The sequence below is a fragment of the Chiloscyllium plagiosum genome, unplaced genomic scaffold (assembly GCF_037043375.1).
Source record: "Chiloscyllium plagiosum isolate Xiang-an unplaced genomic scaffold, Cpla_swu_hap1 HiC_scaffold_14, whole genome shotgun sequence".
NCBI classification, from domain to species: domain Eukaryota; kingdom Metazoa; phylum Chordata; class Chondrichthyes; order Orectolobiformes; family Hemiscylliidae; genus Chiloscyllium; species Chiloscyllium plagiosum.
The window spans coordinates 61,830,585-61,857,781 of NW_028270152.1; the positions used below are offsets into that span (position 1 = coordinate 61,830,585).

Below are 27,197 nucleotides of genomic sequence, written 5' to 3' on the forward strand. Positions count from 1 at the left end.
AGAAAAAGCTATGGAAAAATATTACTTTTGTCAAGCATGTCAAGATCTGCACATGGGATAGCATAACCTGTGCTTTTCTGATTATCTCAAAAATTAACAAATGTGTTTGGTTTCCAAATGAGGAAAAAAAACTTTGCGTTTGTGTGAAAGAGAGAGCCATATTCTATGTTTGTCTATTTGTTTTAGCACCTGGAATATAACTTAATTCACCATCTTAGATGTGTTGGTAAAAGAAATGTATGTTGAGAATCCTCCTATCCATTTCTATCTGTCCCTCTGGATCCAGAACATTTCCTGATACATGTTTATCTCCAGTTTCCCTGAAGATTTAACCTTGAGGCTCTTCTTTTTTCTAATTTGAATATTTCTAATTTGAATACTTCGAGTTTGTGCTTTAGCAGCAAAGCAATCAATTTTTGACCAGTCTCCATTCTTCTATCTTTCTATCTTTCCCTCCTGCCCCAGCACATCAAATTTATAATCATTATCCTCTATGGCCGTTGTCCATTGTACTAATCTTCTATTGGCTTTCTTTTTTGTTGCTGTCCCATCAATGATAAAACATGGAGTCATCATGATAGATCACTGAATCATCTCATGTATTTTGTAAATGCCCTCAAAGTACTTTCTTTAACCATCAGCTTCAGTCCTTGTTTAGGGTTTGTTATTACCTTCTGAAGTGAAGATACAATATGAATGCAATATGATTTTCTTTACCATATTATAATATAAACTGTACAATAGAGGATTCATGCCAAAGAAATAGTTCATCAAAGAATTATCATCTTCTTGAAGATTTTCACCTTTTACTGAATTCCTGGTAAATTAATTCTCAGTCTTTACAATGCATGTAATTTAGAATCACAGAATGAGACAATGCAGAGAAGGCTACTTGAACTCTCATGTTTGTTCCAGTCTCTTAAAGAGCTGGCCAATTAATACAATTGGTTCCCTTTTCTTGTGCATCTGCAAAGCTTACGCTTTGAAGTATATCACAACTAAATAATTGAAACTTGGAAGGAGACCATTCAGCTCATTGTTCTAATGGAAGCTCTTCCATTCAGCTTGGCTTATTATGAAAGAAGAGCTGAGGAAGTTTTGTTCAGAATCTTGAGTATTTGAGCAGCACTGAAAGTCTTTAATATTTATTTTGTCTCTAACATGTGCCGAAATCCATTGGTGTGCTCAGACATCTCAAAATCAAGCTACTGAGAAATCTATGTGTTGCTTAAGTTTCTTTGGTAGAGCGTAGTGAGAGAAACACACCCCTTTAAGCACAGAATGCATAAGTGTAGTTTGGAAAGAACCAAAATTTTGCAACTTCTTTGAGCATGTTGGTTTTTAAATAACTAAACCTGTAGCTAACCACTAAAGAATACTTCCCACTGCACTGTTGTCCTCCTGAACACATTGATGCATACACCATTCCAATGTAATGATGATTTGATCATTCATATACATATTCTTCAGTCTTCCAGCAAATCAATCAATAGGCATACAATCCTTCTATTTCATGATTAGGTGTTCTAAATCATGTATGTGAACTCTTTGGATATATATAAAATATATTTAACATGCTCTAAGAATTTGCTGTGTTGAACAGTGGCAAGACACTTTTTATGTTGGTGACTGCTTGCAGAATGTCAATGGTGTGTAACAATGTACTGTAATCTATTAAAAGAAGGCCATAGGTATTTCAGAAATGATAGACACTCACTCTGAGGCAATTCAGTATAGTGCCAATAATGCATCCTTGAAGATGTAAACCACAACTGATGATGATGGACAGCTATGCTCAATGCTTTGCTTCACATTGACTAGTAATCCAATTCCACTGAACATAGTTATTCCATTGGTGTGATCGTGCTGGATTTCATCAACCAAAATGAGTTGCAAACTTATATTTATAATGGATTTAAATTGTGATGATTGTCTTGCAATGTATTACCATACACAGAACACAACTAGGGCTTTTTGATGACTTCCTAGATTATACCGTAAACCTTATGCCATTTGCATGTAGTTTAATTCTAGTTTGATTTGTACAGTCATTGGAGTGCATTTGTTAACTGATGAAAAAATTGTCAGGACTGTAGTATCTTCTTGAAGATTTTCTGTTAGAGAGAGAGGTATAATAATATTTATGATCTTTCTTTTATGAATGCCTGGAAATAGTGGTGATTGGATGTATTCCCTCAGATTGCAAAATATATCGAAGGCTTCATAGTGGTCTTAGTCATGTACAGTATGCCCTTCTTTGCTTTTGATGCTTTGTAACTATACCCTTCTGAGTTTTAAAGTTTAAATGTTCTTGTGTGATTGATTATCATGTTAATTATATTAATTTCAACAGCTCATTTATCATTTCCATTCTAAGTTGAGTGTCGCCCTGAAAACATTTTGACAAATAGTTATCTGTTCATAAATACCTATAGGGTAATGCAAGTTGTCAAAATCCTGTATTAACTTTGTGTGATATCTTGATGAAACAATTACAAATGCTTTGTAACTTCTTCCTTCCCTGCAATTTTTCATGAAGCCTGCTCATGATCAATTTCTGGCAGAGTAAATATTCCTGGTTGGTAAAACTGTGAGAAATAATGATAAAGCAACCAAACCAGACACCATCTTATAAAGAAGTAAACTGCATAATTATTACTGTGCAGAGGCTGTTAGTGTATAGAAATAGAATAATGCATGGTGATACAATTAATAGCTAAAATGGACATTTTGAGGGCTTATCTATATCCCTGAAAAGATTATTGCTTTTAAATGATTTAACTCAGCATTAATTGAAAATATTGGAACTGGCTGTGATCTCAGTGCAGTTGTTCTGTGTGCAGGGTCAAGGCAATGTATACTTCAAAATGCTCTTTTAGTTTTATAGAGATACAAGTCGTGAATCAAGGCCTTCCTTTTTGAAAGATTTCCATTTGCCACTTTGGTATGATTGAGAGAATTCAAGGAGCTTCTTGTGGATCACCTGTCAATTCTGAAATAAACGTTTGTTGATCAATCTGTTCAGGGATGTTATGATGACACAACTGAAACAGGCAAGATTTGAACCTAGGTCTTCTGGCTCAGAGGTACGGACAAAAACCACTGCACCACAAGAACCCTGAAACAAAAGCGTTCATTTTTCTAAATAATCTGTTCAGAGATGTGATTACACACTTCTGTAGCAGTTGGGACTTGCACCCGGGCCTTCTGCCTCAGAGATAGGGACATTACTATACCAAAACAAAAAGTTTTTCGGGTCACAAGCTCCAAGGTATTAGGAACTATCAGATATCGTTAGTCAACATGTTCAAATGTGTTACTAGACACCTCTGAAGGAGGTGGGACTTAAACATTGGTCACCCACATCAATGGTTGGGAAAATACCACTGCACTACAAGAATTCTAGAATAAAAATGTTCTAATCTCTTGTGGAGTCACTTTCTCCTTCAGTGTCAACATCCTTTTAGATATTTTTAATCAACCTGTTCAGACACATTAATACACAACTATGGGGGAGGTGGGCCTTGAACCTGTGCCTCCTGGCTCAGAGACAGAGGAACTACAATTGCATCACAAAAGCCCTTTCTTGTGGTGTGAAGCTCCTGGAAGTTAGAAACTTCAGATATTAGTAGTCAATCTGTTCAAATATGTTATTATGCACCACTGGAAGAAGTGATGCTTGAACATTTGTTTCCTGTCTCAGAGCGAGGAACAATGCCACTGCACTCTGGAACAACAATGTTCAAGAACAAGTAGCATTTAGATGCAACTGTTTATTCCTGATATGGCCCATTCCCACTGTGCAGCTTGGAGGAATCTTTGCTGTTATACTTTAATTCCTTTATGCTTTTTGGAGTGGTTGCTGTACTGGCATATTAGCTTTGAGATTCCTGTACAAGGACACTTTGGTCTCTCTAAGTGTCATAGTCTTGGATCATTTAATATTCTGCTTTTCTATTTCTCCTTCCAAAGTAGATCACGTTGCACTTCTCTACTGGAACTGTGTGTGCCATGTTCCTGCCTACTCACTCGATCTTTCTACATCTCTTTGCAACCTTTTTTTTGCCGTTCTCACACAGAACTTGTATAAGGGCACAGAAAAAATGAATCAAAGTAATTGGTAGAAATTGTAAGTGGTTGACAATCTAACACTGATCATTTTGATACCAGAATAGATACAAAAAAAGGACCCTTTTATTCTTTCTTTTCTGTCCATTATCCAATTGTCACCTTATGCTAATATTTTATTCCCAATCCCAGGAGCCCAGTATTTTCTTTGCTATTAATGTCAGACTAACTGGTCTATGGCTACGCTGTTTTCTCCTCTTCCTTTCATGAATATTTGACTTGGGTCCAATTTATGGGGACTAAGCTAGAATCTTGGAAAATGACAAGCAAAGCGTACACTATTTGTGTAGTTGCCTTTTCGAAGTCCCAAGGCTGAAGACCATTGAGTCTCTGGGCTCATCAACTTTATGTCCCAAAAATTTCTTCAACACTCTTTCTTTGCACATAATCAGTCTCTCAAGATTTTTGGATCCTTATTATTTCTGAAAGTTGATTTCTTGACTTCCACGGTAAAGACAGGTACAAATTATTTGTTCAATATTTCCTTATTCCCACTATAATGTTACGTTATGTCTAAGACTCTACTACTCACAATTTACCAGCCCACTAATATTTATATCATTTTCAAATTTAGTGATCAACCCTCCTACATTCAAATCTAAATTATTTATATAAATCAGAAACAACAAGCGCCCAACACTGACCCCATTGGATCCTTCTGGACATAGGCTTCCAGTCAGAAATGTCCCCTCAACCATCACCACCTGCTTCCTGCCGTTCAGCTAATTGTAGATCCAAAGAACAAAAATGAAAATTGCTAGTGAAATTTAGCAGGTCTGTCAACATCTGATGAAGGGTATTGATGAAGAGTCACCAGACTCGAAGTGTTAACTCTGCTTTTTCCCAGCAGGTGCTGCCTGCTGAGTGTCCCCAGGAATTTCTGTTTTTATTTCTGATCTCTCTCACCCACAGTTTTTTTTTATTTTAGTGGATCCAAGGAAATTTGGCAATTTTTGGATCTACAATAAGTTGAGTGGCAGGAAGCAGAGAGTAATGATTGGTGTTTTGCCAATTGGAGTGTCTCTATCTAATGGGGTCCCATAGGAATCAATGTTGAGGCTGTTTGTGGTTTTATCTGAATGATTTAGATTTAATGTGGGAGGGCTGATTAGTAAGTACGCAGATGATACAAACATTGGTGGAGTGGTAACTAGTGAGGAAGGTAGCTTTAGCCTAGAAGAGGATATAGATAGTCTGATTGGTGGCAAATGAAATTCAATTCAGATAAATTGAGCAGGATTAACAAGGCAAGGGAATATAGAATAAATGGTTGGATCCTGTCAAGCACTGAGGATCAGAGGCACCTTGGTGTACACGTCCTTTAACATATCTGGACAGGTGTATAAATAAGTTAGGAAGGCATACGGTCTACTTGCCTTTATTAGTCGAGGCACAGAGCTCAAGAGCAGGGAGGCTATGCTGAAATTGTATAAGTTGTTGGTTAGCCCACAGTTTTATATGCAGTTCTGGAATCCACATGATAGGAGAGATATGATAGCACTGGAGAGGGTGCAAAGGAGATTTACCAGGATGTGGTTGGAGAATTTCTGTTATAAAAAGAGATTGAACAGACTGGGGCTGTTTTCCTTAGTGCAGAGGAAACTGTTTGGGGTACATGGTTGAAATATGTAAAATTATTAGGGGCATAGATAACATACACAGGAAGAAACATTTCCCCTTGATGGAGCGGTCAATGACCAAGGGGCAGAGATTTAAGTCAATTAAGAGGAGAATGAGGAAAATCAGTTTGTGCCATTATCAATATTTATTCTGCAAATTATATCCATTCTTTATTTTTGTTTTCTTCCATCGTCTATATGATTTTTGACTGATTACCTCTGTACTTGAAAGGACCAGTATATAATTATAGTTCTATCTGAATAGTTTAGTATCATATTAAAATTACTTAGTGTGTGAATTCCTTGAGTCTGTCAGTAACCATGAGACATGCAAGGTGGCATTGGATGCTTGTTTCTGTTTAAATAGTATGCAGGGCTATGTGGAAAAGCAAGGAACTTTGTACTGAGTCCAAATACTTACAAGTGGCTGTGCAAGCATGATGGGCTGAATGGCCCCCATCTGTCCACAATAATTCTGTAAGATGAGTAAGCAATTCTTAATAAAAATTGCATGAATAGCAGTACATGGCCAGTAAACCTGTTATTGCTCATGTTATTTGTTATTTAAAAGGAAAATCTTGCCCAAGACAATCCCTGTTCCTATTGTGAATATGGTCACGGTATCTTGAGGTTTCACAGAAATGTCGTGCAGCCCTTCTTTAAGATATTACCTGAAGAATGGATTTATACTGAGAAGACTCATCTATGGAAACACTCTTGTACCTAAGCATGTTGTGACTATAGTTGGAGATCAGTGTTATCATAATTCAACCTCTCTGTGTCTGGCATCATCGCTGCTAGCATCATTCAGCCTGCACTCTTCTTTTCAAGAGCAGTTACAATTGACAAACATGTCATAAACAAGAGAAAATTACTTCAATGCAGGGTCCAGAGCATCCACTTTTTCTCCCCCATTATCAAAATTGTTCACCAAATGGCAATGCCTCTATTTGCTTTGCAGTATCCTCTTCACACAGCATCTTCCAAGCCCATGGTCACTGACATCGAGAAGCTCAAGAACAGCACACAAATGGAAACACCATCATATTCAAGTTTCCGTTCAAGCCTTGGACCATACCAACTTGAAAATATACTGCTGTTTCTTCAGTGTTGCTGGATGAAAATCTTAGACCTCACCCCCACACTACCCACCTCTGACAACAAAATCTTAGACCCCCCCCCCCCCCCCCACCTCTAAATACCAAATGAACTGAAAACAGTTCAATAAGGCAGCTCACTACCACATTCTCAAGGGCAACTGGATAGGGTTGGACACTAAATGCTGATCCAGTCAGCAACCCTGTCATCCCATGAATGGACAAAAGAAAATCCACAAAGCATGTGCAGCATAATTTTCAAGTTAAGCTTCATGCATTTCATATTTTTATTTCTCTTTGCAAAGTGTTCCTCATGAACATTACTACATCAAAGTGTACTGCCATTCATGGTCAGACTATGAATAAGTTGTGATCTACATTGGAGATCAATTAAGAGGTTATTTGCATTCACTGATTCAGAAGTTACATCTTTTGTTAGGGATAGTCAACGTGGCTTTGTACGTGGGAAAACATGCCTCACTAACTTGTTTGAGTTCCTTTGAAGAAGCAACAAGGGAGATTCATGAAGGCAGAGCAGTGGCTGCTGTGTATATGGGCTTCAGTAGGACATTTGATAAAGTTACGCGTGGTAGACAAGTTAGCAATGTCAGATCACATTGAATGCAGGTAAATCTAGACGTTTGAATATGAAATTGGCTTGAAGGTAGGAGCCAGTGTGATGGTGAAGGGTTGTTTTTTTGGACTGGAGACCTGTGACCAGACATGTACTGCAAGGATCGGTGTTGGGCCCACTGCTTTTTGTCATTTATATAAATGATTTTGATATGAATATAGGAGGAATGGTTAGGAAGTTTGTAGATGACGCCAAAATTGGTGGTACAGTGGACAGCAAAGAAGGTTGCCTCAGAGTGCAACTGGACCTTGTTAAAATAGTCAAGTGGGACGAGGAGTGGCAGTGGTGTTTAATTAAGATGAATGCGAGGCGCTGCATTTTGGAAAGGCAAATCAGGGCAGGACTTATACACTTAATGATAAGGTCCTAGGGAACATTGCTGAAGAAAAAGTGCTCCATATTTAAGGATGGATGTATTGGTCTTGGAGGGGTCCAAACGAGGTTTACAAGAATGACTCTGGGGATGAAGGGCTTGTCATGTGAGGAGTGGTCAATGACCCTGGGTCTGCTGGTTCATAGTTCCTTGAAAGCAGAATTGCAGGTAGACACTGTAGTGGAGAAAGCATTTTGTATGCTTACCTTGATTGGTCAGTGTGATGAGTATGAGTTGGGATGTCATGTTGCGACTGTACAGGACATTGGTTAGGCCACTTTTGGAATATTGCATTCAGTTCTGGTCTCTTTGCTATAGGAAAGATGTTTTAAATCTTGAAAGGGTTCAGAAAAGATTTACAAGGATATTGCCAGTGTTGGAGGGTTTGAACTGTAGGGAGAAGCTGAATAGACTGGGGCTATTTCCCCTGGATGATCAGAGGCTAAGGGGTGACTCTAAAATCATGAGGGGCATGGATAAGGTGAATAGTCAAGGTATTTTTCACAAGGTAAAGGATTTCAAAACTAGAGAGTATAAGTTTAAGGTGGGATAGGAAAGATTTAAAGGGACCTAAAGGGTAACTTTTTCATGCAGAAGGTGATGCATGTATGGATTGAGCTGCTGGATGAGGTGATGGAGGTTGGTACAATTACAACATTTAAAAGGAATCTGGACCGGTGAATATGAAGAGTTTAAATGGGTATAGGCCAAGTGCTGGTAAATGAGACTCGATTAATTTAAAATTTCTGGTCAGCATGGACTAGTTAGACTGAAGAGTCTGTTTCCGTGCTGCACGTCTTTATGATTCATTGACTGTATCTCGTCAAGGTTTGTTCAAAGAAGATAGATCTGAGAAGGTTTTAAAAGATAGAGAAAAAATAGCTCTATATAAAGTTTCCCAGGAATGAGTACATAAAAAGTTGAAACACTGCGAACAGGAAGGGCAATGGGAGGACAGATGCAGAGTAAACTGGAGTGAGAACAGTGTGTTGAGGATGTCACTACAGAAACTAGCCGGGTGAAGATGGATAGATTTAAAGACAATGATTAAAATGTTGAATTCAAGGCATTATGGAATGGCATGGTAAATGTAAGCAAGGTGAATTGTGACTAAGATTTAGTACAAGGTAGCAGACTTATTGTAGTGTCTTGAACAAACAGCAATATGATCATAGACCTTAAGACATGGGAGCAGAATTCAGCTATTTGACTCATTGAGTTTGCTCTGCCATTTAATCATGACTGTTTATATTTTTCAACCCCATTCTCCTGCTTTCTCCCTCTAACCTTTTGATCCTGTTACAATCAAGAATCTATCTATCTCTGCCTTAGATACACCCAATGGCTTGGCCTCCACAGCCTTATTCGGCAATGAGTTCCACAGATTCACCACTTTCTGGTTGAAGAAATTCCTCCTCGTTTCAGTTCTAAAGGGTAGTCCCTTCACTGTGAGGCTGTGTCCTCCGATCCCAGTCTCTCCTAATGGTGGAAACATCTTCTCATGCTCACACTATCCAGGCCTCTCAGTATTCCATAAGTTTCAGTGAGATTCCCCTTCGTCATTCTAAATTCCATCGGGTACAGACCCAGGGTCATTGACCACTCCTCACATGACAAGCCCTTCATCCCCAGAGTCATTCTTGTAAACCTCGTTTGGACCCCTCCAAGACCAATACATCCATCCTTAAATATGGAGCCCTAAACTGCTCATAATATTCGAAATATAGTCTGACTACATTTACTTGTACAGTCCCTTTAGTATTCTTGTTTATTCGCCCTCTTCAATTAAATGCTAATATTGCATTGCTTTCCTAACTGTCACTGAACCTGCGTGTTAACCTTGAGAATCCTGAACTGTCCCTTTGTGCTTCAGATTTCTGAAGCTTTTCTCTAATTAGAAATAGTCTGTGCTTTTATTCCTATCAAAGCATAACCTAACACTTTCCCACATTGTATTCCAACTGCCACTTCTTTACCTCCTGTCCTAACCTGTTCAAATCTTCTGCAGCCTTCTCACTTCCTTTACAATACCTGTCCCAATATCTATCTATGTATCATCTGTAAACTTAGCAACAATGCCTTCTGTTGGCCGTCTTTTATCTAATTTGCTCGATAACTCTTCAAAGAAATGTAGCAGGTTTGTCAGGCATGACCTCCCCTTGACAAAGCTGTGCTGACTGAACCCTATTTTGCCATGTACTTCCAAGTACTCTGCACTCTCAGCCTTAATAATGGGTTCTAAAATCTTAGTAACTGATGCCAGGCTGATCAATCTACAATTTCCTATTTTCTGCTTCCCTGTCTTCTTAAACAGGGGTGTTACATTAGATATTCTCCTGACAATGGGACATCACAGACTCCAGTGATTCTGAAAGATCACCATTAATGCCCCCATAATCTCCTCAGCTATCTCGTTTGGAACCCCTGGGTGTAGTCCATCTGGTCAAGGTGGTTTATTCACCTTCAGGCCATTCAGCTCCCCTTTCAGCACCTTCTACTTAGTGATGGCCACTATGCTCACCTCTGTCCCAACTCTCTTGAAGTTCTGGTATGCTGCTGATTTCTTCTACTGTGAAGACTGATGCAAAGTACCTGTTTAGTTGTTTCACTATTTTTACGTTCCCCATGACCACTTCTCCAGTTTTATTTTCCAGTAGTCCAATGTTTACTCTTGCCCTTCTCCCTCTCTCACATTGTATATATCTTTAAAAAAAACTGTTGCAATCTTCTTTTATGTTACTAGCTAGTTTAATCCTCATATTTTGTCTTCTCTTCCCTTATTGCTTTTTTGAGTTGTCCTCCACTGGTTTTTAAAGTCTCCCCATTCCTTTGACTTCCTCACAAATCTTGACCTTATTATGCACTTTTTCTTTTGCTTTTATGCTGCCTCTGACTTAGCTTGTCAACCATGGTTTGCCTCATTCTCTCCAAGCATGTTTCTTCTGTCTTGGGAGGAATTTCTGGTGTGCCTCCTGAATTACCACCAGAAAGTCCTGCCATTGCTGCTCTACTGCCTTCCCTGTTAGGCTCCTCTTCCAGTCAGCTCTGGCCAGCTCCTCCCTCATGTCTTTGTAGTTACCTTTACTCAATTACATCTGATTCTAGCTTCTCCCTGTCAAACTGCAGGATGAATTCTATAATTTTATGGTCACTTCCCCGAGATGTTCCTTCACCTTCAGCTTCTTAATCAAGTCTGCCTCATTACACATCACCAAATCCAGAATTGCCTGTTCCCAAGTGGGCTTTACTACAAACTGCTCCAAAAAGAAATCATAGATAGTCCACAAATTTCTTTTCTTGGAATGCACTACCAACCTGATTTTCTCAGTCTACCTGCATATTAAAGTCTCCCATGATTATTATAACAGTACCTCTCTTACATGCCTTTTCTATTTTCTGATTTACTTTCTTCCTTTAATCTTGACTACTGCTAAGGAGCTTGTACGTAGCTTTCTTCATCGCTTTTTTTTCCTTTGTGGTTTCTCAACTCTACCCACACAGATTCTATCCCTTCCAATTCTGTATTACTTATTACTATCAGTTTAATTTAATTTCTTATTAACAAGGTAACCCTGCTCCCTATGCCAATCTGCATGTCTGTTTGATTTTTGCCAACTCTGATCTCTGTGATGTCCACAACATTGTACCTGGAAGAAAGTGAGGATTACAGATCCTGGAAATCAGAGTCAGGAGTGTGGTGCTGGAAAAGCACAGCAGGTCAGGCAGCATCTGAGGAGCAGGAGAATCGACCTTTAGGACATAAGCCCTTCATCAGGAATCAACATTGTACCTGCCAATTTCAATCTGCGCTTCTAGGTCATTTACTTTGTTTTTTATATTGCGCACATTTAAGTATAAGCATTGACCGCCCCCTTCTCATAATTGTCATCTTATCTGCAGTGCCTGGTTAGATTCCTGGCCCTTTCCATATTCTCTATCCTATTGCTTGTTCTGGAATCATTAATAACATCTCCTTACCACCGCTCCCACCACTCTTTAACTAGTTCAAAGTCCTTGTGACCACTCTAGTTCACCTTTCCACAAGGATTCTGGACCCAGGACCCAGATCAGTTCAAGTGGAGTCCATCCCTATGGTATAGTTCTCTCCTGCCCCAATACTGATGCCAGTGCCCCATAAAATGGAACCTCTGTTTTCTGCACCATTCTTTTAGCCACACATTAATAGAGCCATAGAGTTATGCAGCAGGGAAACAGAACCCTTAGTCCAATCAGTCCATGCTGACCATAATCCCAAACTAAATCCGTCCCACCTGGCTGCATTTGGCCAATATCCTTTGAAACATTTCTAATTCATGTACTTATCTAAATTACTTTTAAATATTGTAACTGTACCTGCATCCACTATTTCCTTTGGAAGTTCATTCTACATTCTATGTAAAAACTAAAAATGCCCTTCATGTCTTTTTAAAGATTTTCTCCTCTCGCCTTAAAAATATGCTCCTAGTTTTGAAATTCCCACACCCTAAGAAAAAGACACTGGCCATTCACTTTATGTATACTCTCATTATTTTATAAACCACCATAAGGTCACCTCTCAAACTCCTATACTCCTGTGAAAACATTCCCAGTCTATCCACCCTCTCCTTATAACTCAGACTCTTCATTCCTGGCAACATCCTGGTAAATCTCTTCTGAATGCTCTCCAGGATAATAATGTCCTTTCTATAACAAGGAGATCAGAACTGCACACAGTAGTCCAGAAGAGGCCTCACCAATGTCCTGTACAACCTCAACGAAACATTTACTTTCCTAATTTCCTTGTCTCTATGCCAAGTTACACATGGCTTGGGCAATAATCCAGAGATAAAATCCTTGAGATCTTGTTCTTGACTTTTGCTTCTAATTCCTGATTTTCCCACACACAACATCTTGCCAAGTGGGACCACAACAATTGGATCTTCCCCTCCCACTTCAAACTGGTTTGACATATTTCTTAATTCAGTACCAGACAGGTAATATAACATGCAGGACTCTCAGTCCTACTTAGAAAGGATGCTACCTGCACTCATAATTATAGAATCTCTGACCACTGCCATTTTTGATTTTGCTTCTCCAGCTTAAATGGCCTCCTACACCACAGTGCAGTGGTCAGTTTACCATTTTCTCTTCAGTCCTTGACCACATCCACATACGGAGCATGTACCTCATACTTGGACAAGGTCAAGAATGGAAGATCCTCCAATGCTAAATTCAGATGTCTCTACCTGCCTCACTTGTGCTCACACCCTTTTGTCCCTGACCATTGGCTAAATTTGAAGTAAAACTGTAATCAAAAGAAAAAACTAGACTAGATTAGATTAGATTACATTACAGTGTGGAAACAGGCCCTTCGGCCCAACAAGTCCACACCGACCTGCCGAAGCGCAACCCACCCCATACCCCTACATTAACCCCTTACCTAACACTACGGGCAATTTAGCATGGCCAATTCACCTGACCTGCACATCTTTTGGACTGTGGGAGGAAACCGGAGTGCCCGGAGGAAACCCACGCAGACACGGGGAGAACGTGCAAACTCCACACAGTCAGTCGCCTGAGGCGGGAATTGAACCCGGGTCTCCGGCGTTGTGAGGTAGCAGTGCTAACCACTGTGCCACCGTGCCGCCCAGACTAGTAAACCCTTCCTGTGTCAAATAAAAACCAAGTACTGGTCATACTCATACCTGTCACCTGTGATAAACTGGAGGCTAATGCCAATATTTTTAGCTCATGACAAAGGATACCAAACGATTTGTTTTGTTTTCTCTGCCAGACTCTGTGTCTTGCTTTACACTGCCAGAAAAAGGAACAGTGTCCTCAAAACAGCTGGAGGATCTGATCATTCATGTAACGCAAAGTCACCATTGTAACCCAATCTGTTTTTAGGTTAGATTTTTTTAGATCAGATTCCCTACAGTGTGGAAACAGGTCCTTTGGTCCAATAAGTCCACACCGACCCTCCAAAGAGTAACTCACCCAGACCCATTTCCCTCTGACTAAAGCACCTAACACTATGTGCAATTTAGAATGGCCAATTCACTGGCCTGCACATCTTTGGAGTGTGGGAGGAAACCAGAGCACCTGGAGGAAACTCACGCAGACACGGGGAGAATGTGAAAACTCCACATAGACAGTTACCCAAAGATGGAATCGAACCCGGGTCCCTGGTGCTGTAAGGCAACAGTGCTAACCACTGAGTTTTCTATGAAGTGCCCGATGAAAGTGATTTGTTTCTTCAAACTTCCAATTTATTTCTTTACATATTTGGTCATTGTTTTTTGTCTGAAGCTGAGAACTGATTTCTGACTGCACTATTGTACCACATTAATACTGAGGCAGATTTTCTGCTGGTCAGACAGTTATTGTTCCAGCATTGATAGGGGTTGGGCATGGGGGACCCTGTAGAATCCCCATCCTCAACTCTGAAGGAATTGTCTGGAAACAATTAACTCCTAAGTAAACCTTTAACAGACTCAGCTTACACCCCTGGGCTACTTGCATGCACCACCACCCTCATTGCCCACTCCACAACCTGACATCCCTGACCTCAGGACCTGACAACTGTGTCCTGGTATTTCATTCCCCCACACTCCCTGTTTCTTCCCTTGGGGTGTAACTGTTTGAAAAAACTGGTTTATGTTACCACTAAGGTATATTGTACCTTGAATTCCTTAAGATGCATTTGTTTCAGTCAGCTCTGCTGAAGGGATGTTCTTTTATATTTCCACCTCCATAGCATTTCTGTAAATTACTTTGAGAAACAAGAGAACAAATTTAAAGGGGTTATTTGAGAGTGAATTGACAATTCTGATTACACACTTGTAGGTTTTGTCTTTTTTTGCAGCTGAGAATAGGTTCAGAGAGGAGGTGAAGGGGAATGATTGAATCTATTTTCATGTTAATACTTGTTCAGTTTTCAAACTTGAAAAAACACTAGAATTTTAAAGCCTGCCAATTTTGCACCTGTGCTTATTTGAAAGGATAAATAATAACCGATAAAACTATGGAATTATATTTGAAGGCCATTCATAGCATTGAGCCGACACCATCTAATTCCTTTGTGGTTCTCAATATCTATCTGGAATCCTCTTTTTGATTTTCTGTGCTCAACCACAGTTTCTGCTCTTTATCCATATAACTAATCCCTTATCTCTGGACAAATTATTGTAGATTTTGTCTGTATCTTCAAAGTCTTGTTAGATGGATTTCTGATAGAGAAGGAAATCTAAAATAATAGTGGATGCATGGAGGAGCAGAGGAGAAACTACAATCAGAAAAACCTTAATATTATTGAATAATGGAGCAGCTTTTGAGGGCAGAGTAGCCTATTGCTACTTCTAAGGGGTAAAAACAATGACAGCAGATGCTGGAAACCAGATTCTGGATTAGTGGTGCTGGAAGAGCACAGCAATTCAGGCAGCATCCGACGAGCAGCAAAACCGACGTTTCGGGCAAAAGCCCTTCATCAGGAATAAAGGCAGAGAGCCTGAAGTGTGGAGAGATAAGCTAGAGGAGGGTGGGGGTGGGGAGAGAGTAACATAGAGTACAATATTCTGGATCAGTGGTGCTGGAAGAGCACAGCAATTCAGGCAGCATCCGAGGACAGGCAAAATCGACATTTCGGGCAAAAGCCCTTCATCAGGAATAAAAAGGTGAGTGGGGGAGGAGATGAAGGTGATAGGTCAGGGAGGAGAGGGTGGAGTGGATAGGTGGAAAAGGAGCTAGGCAGGTCGGACAAGTCAAGGGGACAGTGCGGAGTTGGAAGTTTGAAACTAGGATGAGGTGGGGGAAGGGGAAATGAGGAAGCTGTTGAAGCCCACATTGATGCCCTGGGGTTGAAGTGTTTCGAGGCGGAAGATGAGGCGTTCTTCCTCTAGGCGTTTGGTGGTGAGCGAGCGGCGGTGAAGGAGGCCCAGGACCTCCATGTCCTCGGCAGAGTGGGAGGGGGAGTTGAAATGTTGGGGCGGTTTGGTTGATTGGTGCGGGTGTCTTGGAGATGTTCCCTGAAGCGCTCTGCTACGAGGCGCCCAGTCTCCCCAATGTAGAGGAGACTGCATCAGGAGCATCGGATACAATAAATGATATTAGTGGATGTGCAGGTAAAACTTTGATGGATGTGGAAGGCTCCTTTAGGGCCTTGGATAGAGGTGAGGGAGGAGGTGTGGGCACAGGTTTTACAGTTCCTGCGGTGGCAGGGGAAAGTGCCAGGATGGGAGGGTGGGTCGTAGGGGGGCATGGACCTGACCAGGTAGTCACAGGGGGACCGATCTTTGCGGAAGGTGGAAAGGCGTGGGGAGGGAAATATATCCCTGGTGGTGGGGTTTTTTTGGAGGTGGCGGGAATGTCGGCGGATGATTTGGTTTATGCGGAGGTTTGTAGGGTGGAAGGTGAGCACCAGGGGCGTTCTGTCCTTGTTACGGTTGGAGGGGTGGGGTCTGAGGGCGGAGGTGCGGGATGTGGGTGAGATGCGTTGGAGGGCATCTTTAACCACGTGGGAAGGGAAATTGCGGTCTCTAAAGAAGGAGGCCATCTGGTGTGTTCTATGGTGGAACTGGGCCTCCTGGGAGCAGATACGGCGGAGGCGGAGGAATGGGAATACGGGATGGCACTTTTGTAAGAGGTAGGGTGGGAAGAGGTGTAATCCAGGTAGCTGTGGGAGTCGGTGGGTTTGTAAAAAATGTCAGTGTCAAGTCGGTCGTCATTAATGGAGATGGAGAGGTCCAGGAAGGGGAGGGAGGTGTCAGAGATGGTCCAGGTAAATTTAAGGTGAGGGTGGAATGTGTTGGTGAAGTTGATGAATTGCTCAACCTCTTCGCGGGAGCACGAGGTGGCGCCAATGCAGTCATCAATGTAGCGGAGGAAGAGGTGGGGAGTGGTGCCGGTGCCGCTCCCTCACCACCAGACGCCTGGAGGAAGAACGCCTCATCTTCCGCCTCGGAACATTTCAACCCCAGGGCATCAATGTGGACTTCAACAGCTTCCTCATTGCCCCTTCCCCCACCTCTTCCTAGTTTCAAACTTCCAGCTCCGCACTGTCCCCTTGACTTGTCCGGACTTGTCCGACCTGCCTAGCTCCTTTTCCACCTATCCACTCCACCTTCTCCTCCCTGACCTATCACCTTCATCTCCTCCCCCACTCTCCTATTGTACTCTATACTACTTTCTCCCCATCCCCACACTCCTCTAGCTTATCTCTCCACGCTTCAGGCTCTCTGCCTTTATTCCTGATGAAGGGCTTTTGCCCAAAACGTCGATTTTGCTGCTCGTCGGATGCTGCCTGAATTGCTGTGCTCTTTCAGCACCACTGATCCAGAATATTGCTACTTCTAAGTCCTATGTTAATTCCTTTGTTAAATCCACGCTACTTAAGATGGGGGCAAATGGGTGTTTTGAATACATTTTGAAAAACTAACCTGAATTTTGTATTTGATACCTCTATTTATAAATCTCCGTATCCTAAATACCTTGTAACTGCATGTGTAGTTACTTTGTCGCCTGCAGAGATTTGTGCACGTACACCTACAGGCCTCTCTGTTCTTACACTCCATTTAAAATTGCATTGATTCGTTTGTAGTGTCTTTCCTCCTCCTTCCTCTCAAAATATATTACATCATATTCTGCCCATTCCATTAACTTGTCAGTTTTCTAAAGACTATCTTTATCACTGTTTACTGCATTTCCAAGATTTTTGCCATGTGTCATGCGCCTGAAGATTCAAATCTCAAATATACTGTATACTAAAACAGCAGTGATGTTGAAACCTAGGAAACACCACTGCGTGCAACCATTCACCACAAGCTACTTTTGTCTATCCTATAGATAGTTTTGTATCTGTGCAGGTATTGCCCATTCTTGGACTTCAAGTTTGCTCACAAGATTAATATGAAATACTTCATCAAACAGCTTCATTTAAAAATCATATAAACACTGTCCTATTCCACTACACGTCGTCTTATCAAAAGCTTAACCAAGTTAGTGAAACATCATTCTATGATGGTACCTCTATGACAATATGTCCAAAATCCACAAGAAAAAAAACTGGTAACCACAAAATCAAATTATTCTGGTTTGTTGGAATTAAATACAGAAAATTATGGAAATACCCCGCAACCCATTAGGTCTGGCAGCATTGGTGGGGAAAGAGAAAATGTTCATGTTTCAGGCTTGTGATCTTTCAATGGGCGGCACGGTGGGCGGCACGGTGGTACAGTGGTTAGCACTGCTGCCTCGCAGCGCCAGAGACCCGGGTTCAATTCCCGCCTCAGGCGACTGACTGTGTGGAGTTTGCACGTTCTCCCCGTGTCTGTGTGGGTTTCCTCCGGGTGCTCCGGTTTCCTCCCACAGTCCAAAGATGTGCAGGTCAGGTGAATTGGCCATGCTAAATTGCCCGTAGTGTTAGGTAAGGGGTAAATGTAGGGGTATGGGTGGGTTACGCTTCGGCGGGTCGGTGTGGACTTGTTGGGCTGAAGGGCCTGTTTCCACACTGTAAGTAATCTAAATCTAATCAATGGAATTCAAGTTGAAAGCAAACAAACAATTTTGAAGAAAATATAAGAATTTCATTCCAGGTACCGTTTAGTCTCGTACCATGGCAATGGGGAATGCATGTAGAACTGAGGTTGAGAGAAGATGATGTGAGGAACATGAAATCATAGGGAATGCAGATCGAAGTAGGAATGAGTGTCGAGTCTGTTGATGTTATGGTGGAAATAAGCAGTCTAGATGATGGATTGGACACGTGGTCAAAACTCATCTCTGTGTCAAATTGAGCATGAAGGCTGCCAACAGTGTGTTCACAATCAGAGAGTAGCATAGAAGAGGGAGTCAGTAGCGATCAAACTGGACCTTGTGATTCACACCAAAAATGTTGACTTTGGCTTCCTCATTTTTAATTGGAGATAGTTTTCTTCTCATTTGGCATTGAATATTGGACAAACTGCATGCAAGGTGTTGGTAACAAGGTGTTGGTGAGAGAGGACTGGGTGTTGTCAGCATACAAGTACAACCTGTTGCATTTTTGGATGATGTCATGAGGGGCATATGTAGATGAGAAAGAGGAAGGTTTAATGTACTTTGGGGATGCCTAAGGAAATGGCAAAGGGTTTGGAAGAGAATCTACTCCGAGTGATTTCCCAGCTACAGACTAAAATTAAGGTTATTGCAACCCTATCCAAATGGATAATGAAAGAGAAGTACTGAAGGAGGATCGTCTAGTCAAAAACTACACAAGAAAGATGACAATTTATCAAAGTCACTAACCTTTTTAAGAGATTGAATGAAGATATCCTTCAGGTTGCCATGAACTATGACCAAACAAAGTGAATTCTTAGCTTATATTCAAATGTCTCTAATTTACCACTTACTCAAAGAGTTGACCAGAATCTAGACTGGTATGCCAGTGCAATGTTGACTGCTGAGCTGTCAAAGATAGCATCCTTCAAAAAAATCAGAACCAATCTAATTGCTTAGGTAAATGGAAAAGATGGTGTCCTGGTCAAAGTTAATCACTCAACTGAGATCAAAATCAGATCACTTACTCTGCTGAAATTGATCGTTGCATCTCCTACATTACAGCAGTAATTACATTTAACAAGTAATTTTTTGGCTGTAAATTCTTTGGGAGATCTGAGTTGTTGATGACACTATATAAATGCAAGTTATTTCTTTCTCTGCCAAACCTACGATATTGTGTTTATGACATTTTGATGTTGTACTTTATCTGATACTAACCAAATGCCCTATGTGGTCGAGGAAAATGTACAGATCAAGCTTTGTATCTGGAACATGTCAAATCTGGTGCACAGCAAGAGAGAAAAGGCGGAAGATCTTTTTAAGGATTACAGTATGATTCTGCTTCATTACAAATTAATATTTAAAATGAATTAAAATTTCCTACATGTATATTTAATTTATTCTAAGATGAGCAAGATTCATTGCTGAACTCATAACGGTTGGTCTTATCTCATGTAGATATTACTGAAGATGGAAAAATGCTCAAGTGATTATCTCAAATGTTTTGCCTGTAGAAATATTTGACAAGAAAAGTGCCTTGTTGAAATCATTTTTATTTTGGTTTTCCAGACAGAGGAAGACAAGAACAAAATCAAAATCAGAATTACCTACTGCAGTAATGGAGCTGGAGCAGTACATTTTGCATTGAGGCATTGTCTCCATCTGAACTTTGGATACTTCTGCTTTCTGAAAGATTCAGGTGTCATGTGCTGACATGATTGATGTATGTTGTTACTGGTAGGTTGGTATTGCACCAATAACAGCATACATCATATCGCAAAGCAAAAGTTCTGCTGCCCAAGTTGTGCAGCACAAGACAGCCAATTGATTCTTATGGGTCTCAGTTCTTTTTTTGTCAGAGGAAGCTGGTTCCTATCTCTGCTACACAAAAGCATTTCTTGTCATTGCACTGAGAACATGAACTTGATGCCCAAGTAGATAATACCATATCTTGTGCTTGCAGCCAATGCTGCTATCTTCATTTTTAGATACTGGACTCAAGTGTCTCTGGGCTTTGGGTGACTGCATATAGACTTATCCGTCAGGCTGTTTGCTCCTTATCTCTGAAGCTCTTTTACTACGGATTTGCTGCAACATTCTTTTATGTTTGTACATTGCAGGTTATTAAATAGAGTCATACAGTCATAGCCTCATACAGCATGGAAACAGACACTTCAGTCCAACTCGTCCCTGCCGAGATATCCGAAACTAATCTAATCCCATTTGCCAGCATTTGACAATTATTCTGCTACACCCTTCCTATTCGTGGATACATCTCACTGCCTTTTAAATGTTGTAGTTGTACCATCCCTGGCAGCTTGTTCTGTACATACAGCAGCCTCTCTGTGAAAACGTTGCTCCTCAGGTCCCTTTTAAATCTTTCCCCTCTCTCCTTCAACCTATGCCCTCTAGTTTTAGATTCCTCTACTCTGGGAAAAGGCCTTCGCTATTTACTCGTGTGATTTTATAAACCTCCATAAGGTCACTCCTCAGTCTCCCAACATTCCAGAGGAAAACAGCCTCTGCCTATTCAGCCTATCCCTGCAGCTCAAATCCTTCAATCCCTGCAACATCCTTGTAAATCTTGTTTGAACCCTTTCAAGTTTAACAATATGTTTACTGCAGCAGCGAAACCAGAACTGAATGCAGTATTCTAAAAGTGGTCTCACCAATGTTGCAGCATGATGTTCCAATTCTATATTCAGTGCACTGACCAATGAAGGCAAGCGTGCCAAACACTGCCTTCACTATTCTGACTACCTGTAATTCCACATTCAAGGAACTGTGTGCATCCGCACCCTAGATTTGTTGTTTGTTTGGCAACACTTCCCAGGGCCTTGCCATTATAGAGTCATAGAAATGTACAGCATGGAACAGACACTTCTGTGCAACCCGTCCATGCTGACCGGATACCCCAACCCAATCTAATCCCACCTGCCAGCACCCGGCCCATATCACTCCAAACTCTTCCTATTCATACACCCATCCAGATGTTTTTTAAATATTGCAGTTGTACCAGCCTCCACCACTTCCTCTGGCAGCTCATTCCATACACATACCACTCTCTGTGTGAAAAAGGTCTCTTTTATATCTTTCCCCTCTCACCCTAAACCTATGCCCTCTCGTTCTGGACTCCCACACCCCAGGGAAAAGACGTTGTCTATTTATCCTATCCATGCCCCTCATAATTTGGTAGACCTCTGAGGTCACCCCTCAGCCTCCGACGCTCCAGGGAGAACAGCCCCAGCCTGTTCAACCTCTCCCTAAAGCTCAAATCCTCCAACCCAGGCAACATCCTTGTAAATCTTTTCTGAACCCTTTCAAGTTTCACAACATCTTTCCAATAGGAAGGGGACCAGAATTGCATGCAATATTCCAACAGCGGCCTAACCAATGTCCTGTACAGACACAACATGATGTCCCATCCTGTACTCAATACTCTGACCAATAAATGACAGCATACCAAACACCTCCTTCACTATCCTTAAGTTTATTAAGTTAAAAATCACACAATACCAGGTTATAGTCCAGCAGGTTTAGTTGGAAGCACTACTTTTCGGAGTGCTGAAAGGCATTTAAGTTTATAAGTCCTGCCCTGCTTTGTGTTACAAAATGCAATACCTCACATTTATCTAAATTAAACTCCATCTGCCACTCCTCGTCCCACTGGCCCATCTGGTCAAGGTCCTGTTGAACTTGGAGATAACCTTCTTCAAAGTCCACGACAGCACCAACTTTGGTGTCGTCTGCCAACTTCCTAACCATATCTCCTATATTTACATCCATACAAATGATGAAAAGCAGTGGACCCAGCACCGTTCCTTGTGGCACACCACTGGACCATAGGCCTTCATTCTGAAAAACAACCCTCTACCACACCCCCTGTCTCCCGCCTTCAAGATAATTTTGCATCGAATTGGCTAGCTCCCCCAGGTTCCATGTGATCTAACTTTGCTAATCGGTCTGCCATGCGGCACCTTGTCGAATGCCTTGCTGAATTCAATACAGTCAATGTCTACCAATCTGCTTTTATCAGTCTCCTCGATCACGTCTTTACAAAACTCAATCAAGTTAGTGAGACATGATTTCCCATGCACAAAACCATGTTATCTATCGTTAATCAATTCTTGCCTTTCCAAATACATGTAAATCCTGTCCTTCAGAATCCACTCTAGCAACATACCTACCACTGATGTCAGGCTCACCGATCTATAGTTCCGTGTCTTTTCCTTACTACCTTTCTTAGTGGCACCACATTAGCCACCCTCCAGTCTCCCAACACTTCACCTAGCTGTTGATGATACAAATATCTCAGCAAGTGGCCCAGCAATCTCTTCCTTAACTTCCCACAAAGTTCTGGGTTACACCTGATCAGGTCCTGGGGATTTATCTATCTTTATGCATTTTAAGACCTCTAGCACCTCCTCTTCTGTAACATGGGCATTTTCAAGACATCACTATTTATTTCCCCAAGTTCCGTCTCTTCCATGCCCTCTTCTACTGTAAGTACTGGCATGAAATATTTAGGAAAAGGATAAGAGAGGAATTTAGAAATTTCTTCTACAAGTTAAATTTTGGAACACACGACCTGAAAAGATGCAGGAAGTATTTTTATTGAAACTTTTAAAAGGCAAATAGATGTAAGTGAAGTGAGTTACAGGTTAAAAGGTCAAGTGTGAAACTTAAATTGGATAGCTCTTTCAAATGTATAATATCAGTATAATAAACTGAGTGAATTCCTCTGTACTGTAAGATTAATTTCTCTCTTTCCAACCTCCTGATGCACCTAATCTGCAGGATCCTGTCAGTGCATTATGTTCTTTGTGCTATACAATTAACCATTGCCAGCGAATGGCTTGGATTGTCTGCTGCCACCAATCCTTCTTTCTACCTTTCTTGTAAAATAAAACATTATTAGACAGGTGGGACAGCCCCTAATGGGGCACTGCAGCAAAAATCAAACAGTTTGATTGAAGATTTGACAGGAGCTGCAAACTAATGCTAGCACCAACTGACAGGCTCACTCCAATGATGTTGGTGAAAAAACCTTGACCTTTTCTGGCTGCCACAATGCATGCATAACTGCACTTGGCACCTGATGGATCAGTCATAATGTTTTCAGTATGATTGTATGTGGTTTCTTCAAATTGACACTCCCTTAAAAGTTGCAATGTGTTTTAGAAGCTCAGTGATATCAGAATGTATGTAAAGCAGAATATTTAATATTCACCATCTGGTTTGCATAATGTTTGTTGAGGCAATGGTGGAAGCAGAAGATTGGCCTCCAATTTTCTTCAGCTCAGCAAAGTTTAAAAAAAAATCAGCTAGTTTTTTATAACTGTTCAGCTCTATTGGAAAATGCATATGTATGAATATTTGGCTGAGCACAGATTTGAGCTTGACTATGCTTATCACTTCTTTCTGACAAACAATTGACTAATCCGCCAACGCCTGGGGGTAGGCGTAAAATGTTCAGCAAGAAGAAAAGATTGAAGTGCTTTATGTCGAACATTGCAATTGGAGCCTTGCAATGATGTTCAGTTGAAGTGCTTTGATGTAGGCGCAGTAGCCCACAGATAATATTGCATCGTGTGAATGCAAGCCTGATAAATACTTTCCTGCCTATCCAGAGATAAAATATGTCTTTTTATTACTATGATAAATGCAAGTAATGTAAAATTGAATAGTTTTAATTGACCACCAAGACTAACAACTACAGCTTCAACAACTCCCAATATCCCTGATCCTCTTCCTGTTAACTTCCCTCTGACCCCACCCATTCTTTGAATTTCCTCTTTTGATTTGTATCTAACCATAGACTCAGAGTCTGAAAGATCGTCCCCTCTTAAAGGCCTCTGCTTCATCCTCTTAATGATTGAAATTCAAGTTCAGCATAATACTGAATTCTTCTGGGATCTTCACCTCTGGACCCACTACATAGGTCAGGAATCTGTTCCCTGTTCAGGAGACCCACTACCCATATTGTGCCATCTTCCTCTATTCAAACCCCTCTGTCTTGCTTCTTGCCATCTCTGAATAAATTGTTTCAGTGAAATCTGCTACAATGATATCAGCCCTTTCAATTTATTTGTTTTCCTCATTTCCTCCGACTTGCCTCACTCTATTCTCCCAGGTCTAACTTAAACATAGTGATATAGTGAGACTGTTATTGCCTGGCATGTTAAGGTCTACCTAACAAAGGCAACTTTGACACTTCCTCCTACAACAGCTGGGCCAAGCCATCTCATTGAACCTCAAACTATTGTTTCCATGACTACCACTGAACTCTTATCCAGAGAGCTTCCTACCATCACCCCCCCAACCCCAAATGACCCACTTCTATCTCATTCCAAAATTCAGAACTATTTCTGGATTGCTCTGGTTTATTTGAAAAAGAAAATCTACAGATGTTGGACATCTGAAATAAAGACAAATATTGGAAGTACTCACATCTGAAAGCAAGGGCCATGTCTGAATGAAAACTCATTGCTGTGGCGATGCAAAGGCTGCTTTAATTTCACACCATTGGATTATTTTCCCTGAGATATAACAAACAATATAAGAGGCGGCTGAGGAATATAATAGCAGCAGTATGCCGACTTCCACTACTGCTACTTCCTTTTTTTCCTGATTACTAATGGGTAGTGCCTTTCACAGTGTTGGTCGCAAGACAAATCTGTGAGACTTGCTGTGATGGAGGTGAACTGTTAACTCATTTTAGGCCACAATTGACTGTACAAACTAGTGTAACAATTAAAATGCCAGTAGAAAATGAAATTTTACTCAACTTTGAGGGAAATTGCCAGCTTGAAAATATTCTCTGGAACTGATTGACTAATCTTGAGATTGGAAGTATTCTGCTGAGGTCGGGGTAAATGTAAAGTAGAAATTGTAGGCCACTGCATTTTACAACTACTTTTTGTTTCACTTCAGATAGTTAATATTTTGATTTTTGTCTTTTTATCTCTATGGCTTTTAACATATTTTGGTTGCTCAAGTGGTGTACTTGCAGCAAACAAAACATGTTAAAAGCCATTGAGCTAAGAAGCAAGTCTCAAGTATTTGCTAATCCAAGCTTCCCTGGAAAACCTAAGGAAACTAATTATTTTTCATGATTTTTCATATCTACCCAGAGAGTAGTGCCATTCCTGCTTGCCAATGAAGCACTTGGGACCAGAATTGTTTGGCAAAGTAACGACAAGTTAATAGCACATGTCCTTCTGGTATTTAAATATATAAAGAAATCAGCAATGCTCAGTGAGGAGGAGATGTGCTGTGAGTGGTGAATTGTTCCATTTTGCTGATCAATTTGGCTGCTCTGCTATTAGTCTGTCAAACAGGATAATGTTGTTGATCACCCATGCATTTCAAGAAATGGCTGGTTTTGTACCAAAGTATGAATCAAATTTTACACAAAGTGCTAAGTATGAAATACGAGCACTTCATGAAATTTATGTTTCTGCAATGACACTCAAACATGAAGTCATAGAAGAGGAATCTTTGGAACTGTTGACTCTCAAATCTGCAGGAAGTAAATTTGTCCTGGAGGTTTTTATAAATTTTCAGATAGATTTAAATAAAAACCCATATGACTTCTTTCACTAAATTCACTCTGTCTTACCCTCATTATTTCTCTTTATTTCCTATTTGAATATAATTTAACTTTCTCTGTCACCTGCAGTTTTTATTTCATTCAGTAAATTTAATTTTTTAAAGAAATAGATTGTGTCACATGAATGAAAATCCAGTAATCAATTGCCTATCAGGGATTATTTAATTTGATGGGCTTGTTTAAAATAGCAAAACACATGAAAAGTTATGATGCAGACGTTACAGAACATCAACTAATTTTCTGTGTATGCAGTTTGCAAACCAATAGCAGACTTAACTGCCAGGCAGAGTTGTAACATTTTATACATTGAGCATATAGAGTCCATGAAAGTGGACTTTCTTAACAGCACTTTACTCATACAACGTACTGGTCTTGTCATTAACGTTGGCTTCACCACGTCGTTATCAGTTCACCCTTCCTTTATTTTGCAGCACAAACTTAATTGAAACTGAAGGGCAAGCAAAAAAATGAATCACTTGCTGTTCACAATGAGATGCCCCTCTCCAACAAATTTTAGGCCTTAAACTAGTAAATGCACAAGCATGCTGGATTCGTAAGTAAATTTGTAGTAACACAAATATACAGGAATTCAATCAGGAGTTGGTATGACCTTTTGGTTTTATGCAATTATATGTCCTTAATTTTTTTCATGGGCTTGTAACAAATTCGGAACAGACAATGATGCATGAAAGAGGACTGGATGCAATTAGTCTAAAGATAAAGTTGCCATAGTGCTAATGGACCATAAGGCTGCTCTCTTATTAGAAAAAAACCAGCTGCTGGTTTAACCTGAGAGTCACTGCACTTCAGGTGATGGGCAAGGATGAGAGGTAGAGTTCTTCATGGTAACCTCCAGGTGGTGTGAGAATTGAACCTGCGCTGTTGACATCACTCTGCATTGCAAACCAGCTGTCCAATCAATTGAGTTAACTGACCCCAAAGTCTAGAATGAGTCAGTAATGGAACTAAAAATGTCTGACCTTACTGGTGCAATTCTTTCATGTTAGATTGTCATAATGATTTGTTTACATTTGGTGCTTGCCAGTTTCTCTTCATCTTGCTGGGGATTGAGCTGGTGATTGCTATCGGGTTGATTTCTGGGAATAACATTTCCCCTACTGAAATGAACATCTTTCAGAACCTTTGCCTTCTCGTTGGAGATGACATGAGTACCAAGTGACATGCATGCTTTCCAACAGTATTTACATTTGGTGATGTTTCT

General features: G+C 40.6%; 1 protein-coding gene across 3 annotated transcripts in view; it reads left to right on the forward strand.

Moving 5' to 3' along the window:
- LOC122559103 (protein bassoon-like) overlaps positions 1-27,197 on the forward strand; it is a 368,910-nt gene that overhangs the window by 94,800 nt on the left and 246,913 nt on the right. The window lies entirely within an intron of this gene.